Source organism: Mastomys coucha, unplaced genomic scaffold, assembly GCF_008632895.1.
Source record: "Mastomys coucha isolate ucsf_1 unplaced genomic scaffold, UCSF_Mcou_1 pScaffold16, whole genome shotgun sequence".
Lineage (NCBI taxonomy): Eukaryota > Metazoa > Chordata > Mammalia > Rodentia > Muridae > Mastomys > Mastomys coucha.
Window position 1 is genome coordinate 57,048,482 of NW_022196898.1, and position 9,500 is coordinate 57,057,981.

Consider the following 9,500-nt stretch of genomic DNA (forward strand, 5'->3'; position numbering starts at 1 on the left):
TTTGTCTGTGCTCTGATACCCATGCAAAAGAAAGGTCAGGTAGGAAAGAAAGAAAAGAGTGAACTAGAGGCCGCAGGTGATTCCCCTGGAGTCTGGACTTGATAGAGAAAGGGGAAACCCATACTTGGGTATGCACCTGTGGATCCCGGGTGCTTCATGACTGAAGCTGTTGCCAAGATGTGCCAGCTTAAGCTGCAGTAGTGGCAAAAGCAGTTATGGATAGAACCAATGTTTTGATTGAATGTCCAACCCACTCCACCAGGGGGAAACTCACATATGGTACTGTGAACTTAGACAAAAACCTGTGACCCAGAATAAGTCATAGGCTCCAGTGGAGAAGCAACTGCTGCTGCTTTCTTAGATAGTGTAGCTGCTAAGGTGCTTCTCCACATTTGTGTTTATGTCATAGCTTATTGCTGCAGTCAGGGTCAGTTTGGATATTTATTGTTTCCCGTTTTGGTCTGGTCCTGACTTGTGTTTTACAGTTGGAGGAATTCCCCCAGACTTACCCAAATATAGCAGGTTTCCTCATAATTGCCCAAATGTGGATGTAAACATGTCCTGAGAATGGAGAAATGGCTTCTTTTGCTGAGCTAAATTAAATTGACATAACCTGGATTAACAAGAGAGAAGTCATTTAATTATATCTTGTCTGACAAGAACTGAAGGAATATATGCACAGTGGCCGACTACAAATGAAGACCAAAGATTCCTGGGAGACAAGCCTTTTGTGTTGTTTTTTAGCTCCCAAATAAGAACGTCTCTAGGTATAAATCCTTACAACAAATGTTCTCCTCCCTTTTGTATTTCCAAGAACCTGCTTGTGGGCTGAGACTAGTCTGCGGGGTAGAGTGCTTGCCTAGCATTGGTGAGGTCCTAGGTTCGACTCCCAGCACCACAAACAAACCAAATACAAACCCCAAACTACTTGTTCAGAAGAATGCTAACATGGTAGGCCTAACCTGTCCTCCTTGCTTGTAAAACTGCCCCTTAGCAAGTATCTGGGATCACAGAGTAGGGGAGAGTTTTTGAGGCAGGACAGAAAGATGTGAAATTGTGGGGACATGGGAAGAAAAGCTGGGGAAAGAAAAGAGGCCCTGCCTCCTTAGACCTGCTCTGCCTTTCCTACTAGGAAGAGCAAGCAGGGGACCACTGATAAAACCTAAATTACCTACTGCGACAATATGTTCCCTAGAGACATCTTAATCAAGGATGGCAAAAACAATAAATCAACTTTATTTACCATCTGTAACCTTGAGCTTTCTGCATGCCTCTCTCATAACAAAATTCACAACTTTGCTTAGAAAAGGCAAGTGCTTTAACTTCTGACTTCGTTGTCAACCACACATATAAAGCAATGGGTAAAAAAGGCTGGGTGAAGGGGGCACACTTGTTTCTTAGCAACTTTTGGAATTGTAAGTTGAGAGCCACTGAAATCCTTTGTGGGTCCCTTGAGAAACCCATATCCTCATTTGGGTATGCCTTATTCTTTTCTTCTCTCTTTCTATTATCCTTTGTGCTTAAGATCAATATTAAAAATGTCTTTTAATAAACCTCTAATCCTGCTTCATACTGGCTTGCCCTGCAGTTCCTTTCTGTATGAAGCCCTAAATCCCAGTACTGCCTGAATGGAGATTCCTACAGAGTGCAGTGATAAGTAAGTGTGTGTGTGTGTGTGTGTGTGTGTGTGTGTGTGTGTGTGTGTGTGTGTGTATGTGTATGTGTAGGGGGGAATAGAATGGAGCTGTGCCCCTACCTGGTCACTGCTGACATCCCTACCACCCCTACATGCTATGACTGGCTGGCTGCACAGAATTCTGATGCTAAGGACCTTATTTGAGCTCAGGCTTCACAGCGTTAGGGTAAACTCCTTAACAAGATCTAGAGTCCTCAGGTTATATAACTACCTTGGGGGTAGAAGTGTAGCTCACGGGTAGACTGCTTGCTTAAATCGGGGTTCTACTAAGTACAAAAAGGATTCCTCCAGATTACACGGCAACTTGCTTTTATGAGCTAGTGGTTACAAACTTGGGTTTCCCGTAATTCCCTGATGCTTATCAATTTATTGCAATGATTCACAACACAATAATTATGGACAGACAGATTATATAAATTGGGACCAGCCAAGTGGAGAAAGGATACAGCTGTGGAGCATTTTAAATATAAAGCTTCCACACGCTCAGTATGGAACCCTTCCCTTCCAGCACAGGGATGCAACTATCAACCAGGAAAACTCCCCAGAGCACACAGCAACAGATTCATTCATTTATTCATTCATTCCTTTTTTTTTTTTTTTTTTTCGAGACAGGATTTCTCTGTGTAGCCCTGGCTGTCCTGGAACTCACTCTGTAGACCAGGCTGGCCTTGAACTCAGAAATCTTGCCTGCCTCTGCCTCCCAAGTGCTGGGATTAAAGGCGTGCACAACCACTGCTCGGCTTGCTCGCTAGCTCTCTTTCTTTCTTTCTTTCTTTCTTTCTTTCTTTCTCTTCCTCTTTCTTTCTTTCCTTCCTTCTTTCTTTTTTCTTTCTCTTCTTCTCTCCCTTTCTCTTTCCCTCTCTTTCTTTCTGTTTTGTTTATGTGTTTGTTTTTCATTTTTAAACTTGTGTTTGTTTGAAAGAAGGCCTTGCTAGGCATTTCTGGCTGGCCTGAACTTGTTGTAGAGACTTAATTGGCCCCCAACTTATAGCAGTTTCTTGCCTGTTTCCTGAACTCTGGGATTGCAGGCATGCACCACAATGTTTGACTGGGACTTTTCATTGCGGTTTATTAAATATGTACAACTGACTTAGTCATCAGCCATGTGATTGAACCCAATCTCTAGAGCCTTTTTGTGGCCATAAGATACTTCATATTGTATAAAACAGTTGTTTTTCAGCCTGTGCCCTGCCTTGAAGGACTGCGATTTCCAAGCAACATTATTTTATGAATGGAGGGTAGCTATGGACCTTGGACATATGCATAGTACCTGGCACCATGCACATGACATAAACTAATTAATAATTTACTCTTTGGGTTCCACCCTACAAATCCACTGGGGTGAATTGAGATTCTAAGGGAACATGAACATTAAAATCATATCAGGGCCAGGAGGTAGTGGCACACACATTTAATCCCAGTACTCAGGAGGCAGATTTCTGAGTTCAGGACAGCCTGAACTATACAGAGAAACCTGTCTCGAAAAACAAAACAAAACAAAAATCAGGAATACCAAGTTTAGGAGTATACTGGACATACTAGCCTGGGGAAAGAGTCTAACTTCCTCATCTGGACATCACCCTGCAAAGGTAGGCCTCTAGCATTTCTGTAGCTATCTATGATGGCCCCAACCAACCTTCCAGAATGACATGGAGAGAACTTTCAGGTGTCTACAGACTTCTGCTTAGCCAGGATCCTGCTGTTGATGTAGCCTACCCAAATTGCTGTCTGCCTGTCCTGTTTGCCCATCTATCTAACTTTTCATTCATCTAAACCTGGCCCTGACCTTTTACCTCTGGAGTTTGCCTTAATCTCTGCAGTTCAACTCTGATCTTGCAGCCTGGTTTACCGTCAAGTCACAGTGAATTCTCTAGCAAGATTTAGTGGGGTTCATTATCTTGTCAATAGAAAGTTTTACATCTCTATTAGTTTTCAATTTTTAGCCTCACAGACTTTGAACTTTCTTGACTTCTCAACCCTTTGCAGTTATTCTTATAGTGTGTGTGTAGGAATACATATATTTACTGTATGATGTATAACGTACAACCTTAAGGTTAATGTTAAGTGATTAAGATTGGAAAAGGAACTCATATTGACCTTGACCAGCATAATCAAGAAAAGTGAGAATTTTATTTTACTTTTTTTAAACATTTATTTTTATTTTATGTGTATGTGTGAATGCCTGCATGTATGAGCATCGTGTGTGTGCCTTGTGCCTATGGACACCAGAAGATGGCATTGGATTCCCTAGAACTAGAGAAACAGTTAGTTGTGGATGCTGGGAATTATACCCAGGCCCTCTGCAAGAATGGAAATGCCCTTAATTATATCTCCAGTACAATGGGAGTGCAGGAGGAGGCAAATTGTGTCACTGAAACCGCTGTACCTTGTAAGTTTGTTATTCAATAAATTCTGATGTAATGGAAAGTCACAAACATGTTTGCCTGTTTCTGACGACGTAGCTCACTCTTGACATTGCCTTCTAAGTAGGCTGGTATCTCAAGGCTTGAAGCTTCACCTTCTAATTAGAAGGCTAATCTTTCTGAAGTGGACTGCCCCCAGCATGAATCAGCTCATTACTTTAAGCTATTCGAAGGGCAACTCCTGAATTACGTCATTAGTATAAACTACTGGGCACACTGTGAATAACAAAGATACTCCCACACTCAGGAAATTCCAAAGACAAACACACTAGTTCCCGGTAAAGTGAGACAAAGAAAAGTTACATTCTTTGTCAAATAACCTTGTTCTTAAACTAATTATGTAAATCATATCACTTATGATAAATATAACTTTTCCCTATAGGAGCTGAGAATTTGGATAAATGCCTATAATGGGTGTTTATATGACGAGACTTCAATTGAAAAATCTGGGCACTGAGTTTCTAATGAACTTTGCTGGTTGGCAGTATTTCCCAGGGGTTGTCATGGCTTATTGCTGGAGGGATTAATCACAACCTGTGTTACTCCCTGAGAAAGGATTCTAATAAGTGTCAGGGCAAAACATACCTCTTCCTTCAAAGGAATGGAGTTTATCAGAGCCAAATAAAAGTGACCATGGCTGGGAGACCCAGATTCAGGCAACCCTGAAAGATAGTTCCACTGTGAAATGGTCACAGGAGATTTTTTTATTAGTCACAGAATAAAAGAAAATCAGAAATCAATGCAAGTATAGTGGTAGGGACATCTGTCAGACAGACTGCAACAAAGCTGGGAAATGTCTGCTCTTATGTCATATTTAGGTTTTAGATCTTACCTGCTTTTGGGTTGGTAGTGACTAAGTGTGCCAAACTTAACAACACATTCCAAGACTTTTATCGAAAAGTCAAGAAGATGTAGGATGTTAGGTCAGATATATCGGTGAGTGATAAATGGCTGTCACAAGGGATTAAAAACAGCCTAACTCATTTTGACTCACCATCCATAACATTTCAACTCTGTACCATCGCTGAATCTAATCAGTTACCAGGCTACAGAATCTTCAACATACATGTGTAGCTTTTCCAGGGAGCTTTCACATTCTCTCTCTCTCTCTCTCTCTCTCTCTCTCTCCCTTCCTCTCTCTCTCTCCCTTTCTCTCTCTCTCTCTCTCTCTCTCTCTCTCTCTCTCACACACACACACACACACAAACATACACACACACACATAATTTTTTTGAGACAGAGTTTCCTGCACACAGGGTAAAATGGCATGGAGCTGCACACACACTCTGCATATATAAATTCCTGCTTTATATTACACTATAATTATGTCAGTTGTAACTACTTGGAAAAAGTAAATGTCTGGCTGCAAAATGTTCACACTATCTTTGCAGCTTCATGCTGTAATATGTAATTATCCCAGAATAAAGAGAAAAAATAACTATTGGATGATATACAATAAACTTCTAAATGGCCACTGACAGGGATATCTTATCTACTCAGTCCCATAATTTGAAGAAATTACAATCCTTGGTTTTAGAATTTTTATTTTTTGTTTTGTGGTAGAAAATAGGTTTGTTAAAACCTCATTTGATGTTTATAATCTTCTGGTTGAGAAATTACATTGTTGTTATTGGTGTGACCATGTGCTCTCTGTATGTTAAACAGTTAATATATTTGAAATGCATCTATGTTTGACTGCATATTGTTTTCTCTCAACAATTCAATGCAGTAAATACTTCTGGCTAAATTCAAATACTGAACCTTAAATCTTAGGAATACATCTTTTTAAGTTATTTAGTTTGTTTTCACTTTTGATACATTAAATATTTACAACAGCAACAATACAGAAGTAAACTAAGAGGCCACTTAAAACAAATAAGATATAATTCCTAAGGGAAAAAGCAGAATACATAATTTCTTGTGTAGTTAATATTTTAATACCCCACATCACAGACACATAAGAAGCACCCTTATTGCTTGTTATCAGTTAGAATAACATCTACACTTCTGAAGGAGTGCTACTTGAGGACAACTTGATTGGCTAATGCTTCTTCAGTTCTGAGACTGTAGGTGGAACAACAATCAACATTTTTTCAAAGTTCTTTTTGTTTTATGTGTATGACTGTTGGCCATCATGTTTGCATTTGAACAGTGCCACTGGAGGCCAGAAGAGGGCACTGGGTCTCCAGGAACTGGAATTACGGATAGTTGTGAGCCACCATGTGGGTGCTGGGAACCTAACCTGGGTTCTCTGCCAGATCAGCAAGTGATCTTAACTGCTGAGCCATCTCTCCAGCCCTGGCAATCATTATTAACCATCACAGAATCCCTCACCTCAGAGGATCAAGGATTTCAACATAACAAAAAGCTATGAAGAATGCCGACATTGAGAGAATATTCCATAGACATTTCAAATGAAAGTATTTTGTGACCTTTGAGTTTAACCTTACTCCTTTCTAAACCTGGAGTTTCCTGACACTCTCATGTATACAGTCACCGTGTGTTTTAGCTTGTACTAGACAGAAACAGAGTAAATAAATCAGGAAGGCTGAGGATGTAGCTCAGTGGTAGAAGGCATTGGTGTAGCAGTTCCTCAAGATGGAAGCCTTCCATCTAAGAAAGGAGGAGAATCAACATGGTGATGTAAGGGCAGGGGAAACATCCAGTCCTGCAGGGAAGCTTGTTAGACTGGGAAGAGCCCAAATGCTTCGGGAAGTTCCTGAAAACGACCAGATTCATATTAGACCCCTCATGTGCCAATCACATTTTTAAGCAGTAAGACTGTCTAGAGGCATGTGCCAACAAGCTGAGTAGCCTAGACCACAGGCTAGACCACCTGCCACAGGCTAGACCAACTGAGCTCCCCAGAGAGGTCACTCTTCACTATGTTGAGCAGCCTGCAGGTTGTAGTGCACTTCTAGGTTTCCAGCTTTTGTGAGCGAGCTGTCATCTGTGCTGAAGCGGACTTTGGTGGTGCAGCTATCTTTAAGTCATTTCTGCCCCTATCAGTAAGCCCTCACCCATATTCCATAAGTAACTCCTATAAAACTCATTGGTTCACCTAGTTGGACTTTGGTGTTAACTATAGTTAGGTCTCCCATGGATTCCCTATCTGGAGTGAGTAGATCTTTATCTACATCTCTGAAGGAATACTGCCACAACCCAAGTGTTTGCTTAGCATGCACAGGCCCTGAGTTTCATCTCCAGCACTACACATAAACACACACACAAATTTCATCAGGAGCACATGGACATGAGTTTACTAGATTGTATTAAAGTTACAAGGCATACAAACTTAAAGCAAACACACCAGACCAACAATCATGCAATCTATCACTTAAGGTACACAAAAGGAACTGGGTGGTGTTGGCGGCGGCGGCAGCGGTAGCACATGCGTTTAATCCCAGCACTTTAATCCCTGCACTCTGGGAGGCAGAGGCAGGGGGATTTCTGAGTTCGAGGCCAGTCTGGTCTACAGAGTGAGTTCCAGGACAGCCAGGGCTATACAGAAAAACCCTGTCTCGAAGCCACTCCCCTTCCCCCCCCCCAAAAAAAAAGGCACACAAAAGGAGAGGCGAGTGAGAGTGCAGCATGGCATACTAGTCTTTTTTATAACTAGTGCATCTGCTAAACACTACTACCCAGGACGAGGGCAGATGGACTTACCTCCATCTGGGAATCAGCTCAGTTGTCTCTGATGCTGCTGGCTTAGAAACCACCATCAAGGTGTTTATGTTATCTGCTTATAATCCCACCAGTGAGGCAGCAAGGAAGATCTCAGGTTCAAAGTCAGCAGAGTCTACATATAAAGACTCCACCACACACACACACACACACACACACACACACACACACATTATTGGTTCTGTTCTTGATGGTAATATTCTACACTCAATTGCTGAAGATATTACACACTTTGGTCACAGAACATGGAGAAGTCAACCTGGAACTGACTTAGTTTTTTCCCTTTGCTGGGGGGTAGAGTGGGCAAACAAGACATCAATAATTCCCTTCAGCTGTGATCCCTATGAGCTACAATAATGACCAGTTTGGCAAGACATTGAATGTAACAGTGGTGTGAATGTTATGGGGGTAAACAAGCAATTTCTGATTAGATTTAAGGCCTCAGGAGGGGCAACTCATTTGTGGGAGTTTAAATAGAGCCAAGATTTCACTGCTGGGGAGCTCCATAGGCCTTAGAGAAGAATATATTGTCAAGGAACAGCTGACTCTATTTTCTTCTTAGCTAAACAATGTTAGGCTTTGATTTATTTCTTTTTCTCTGCTCTAATTGCGCCCTTAGCTAGAAATCAACTTGATTTTTGATTTGTTCTTTCTCAGTAAACTTGTGAATTACACATTAACTATTTCCATTGTTCTGAGAATTGATTGACTATAAAATGTTCCGTGGTATGTTAACTATCTGACCATGAACCCATAACACGTACCTTTCCCACGATTGTTAGAAATAAGTGCAAAATTTTGCTTTTGTAATCATTCCCTCATTTGCCATAAAAGGCCTTTCTGCTTCTGGTCTTGGCTGCTTCATTCTGCTTCCAAGGGAGACTGTTAAGTTTGGCCTGGCTGTAAAAAAAAAAAAACAGTCAACATCTTACAATATCTTGGTGTTAGCTCCTGGCTTTCCATTCATAATACACATTACTGTTATTAGCTAAATGGACATTGTTTCAAATTGCCTTCTAACTACAGATCTCTATACCCAAGGACTAGTGCAGCCTTTAGCCCTTAGAGAAGGTTCTTACTGGAGTAGACTGTGGTTAATACAGAAACTCACAGGTCCAAATGTAGAAAGGAAGTATCTATGAAGTGCTCTGCTGTAGTGGGACATCTGTACCACACAGTCTCAGGGAGCACTGGGGAAGAGGGACAGACAGACTCTGAGAGTAAGAGGTTGGGTAGGACAGGCTGTCTTCAGACACAACAGGACAGCTGAATGAACTGTCAGCAGCTGTGGGTGCCTACAGAAGATCAGGCCGGTCAGCATTCCAGCACGGATCGGGAAGGGATGCTCAAGACCTCACCCCTAGCTGATGGAGCTATTGGTAGTCAACAGTTGCTGGGGATGGAGTCAGTTTTCTTTAGGGGTGTGGTTCCTGGCAGGTTGACCATGCTGTGGTGCATGGCCTCAAACCTATGTACATGTGGGCAGCACTAATTAGACCTGGGTTAAATTAGGGTATAAAGCAAACCAACCAACCAACAAACAACAATTTTATAAAGGGATATGGAGTTGGAGGAAACACGGGTGACATCCTGGAGGAAGGGAGTGAGGTGTAAATATAATCAAAATATAATGCATGCATGCATGAAAATTTCAGAGAATAAAAATTTTTTAAATTGAAGTTTTTTTTTGGGGGGGG

At 41.5% G+C, this 9,500-nt stretch overlaps 2 long non-coding RNA genes across 2 annotated transcripts in view; both read right to left on the reverse strand.

Annotated features, from left to right (window-relative positions):
• LOC116093647 overlaps positions 1–4,797 on the reverse strand; it is a 12,480-nt gene extending 7,683 nt beyond the window's left edge. Inside the window, exons 1-2 of the long non-coding RNA XR_004119775.1 lie at positions 4,705–4,797; positions 510–613 (exon numbers count right to left, since the gene is read on the reverse strand). This is a non-coding gene — a long non-coding RNA (uncharacterized LOC116093647). The remainder of the gene's footprint in view (positions 1–509; positions 614–4,704) is intronic.
• An 849-nt stretch (positions 4,798–5,646) lies between these two features.
• LOC116093648 lies at positions 5,647–7,870 on the reverse strand. The gene is made up of 2 exons (XR_004119776.1): positions 7,786–7,870; positions 5,647–6,838 (listed from the first exon to the last, which is right to left on the reverse strand). It is a non-coding gene; the product is annotated as an uncharacterized LOC116093648 (long non-coding RNA).
• Positions 7,871–9,500: the final 1,630 nt, after the last annotated feature.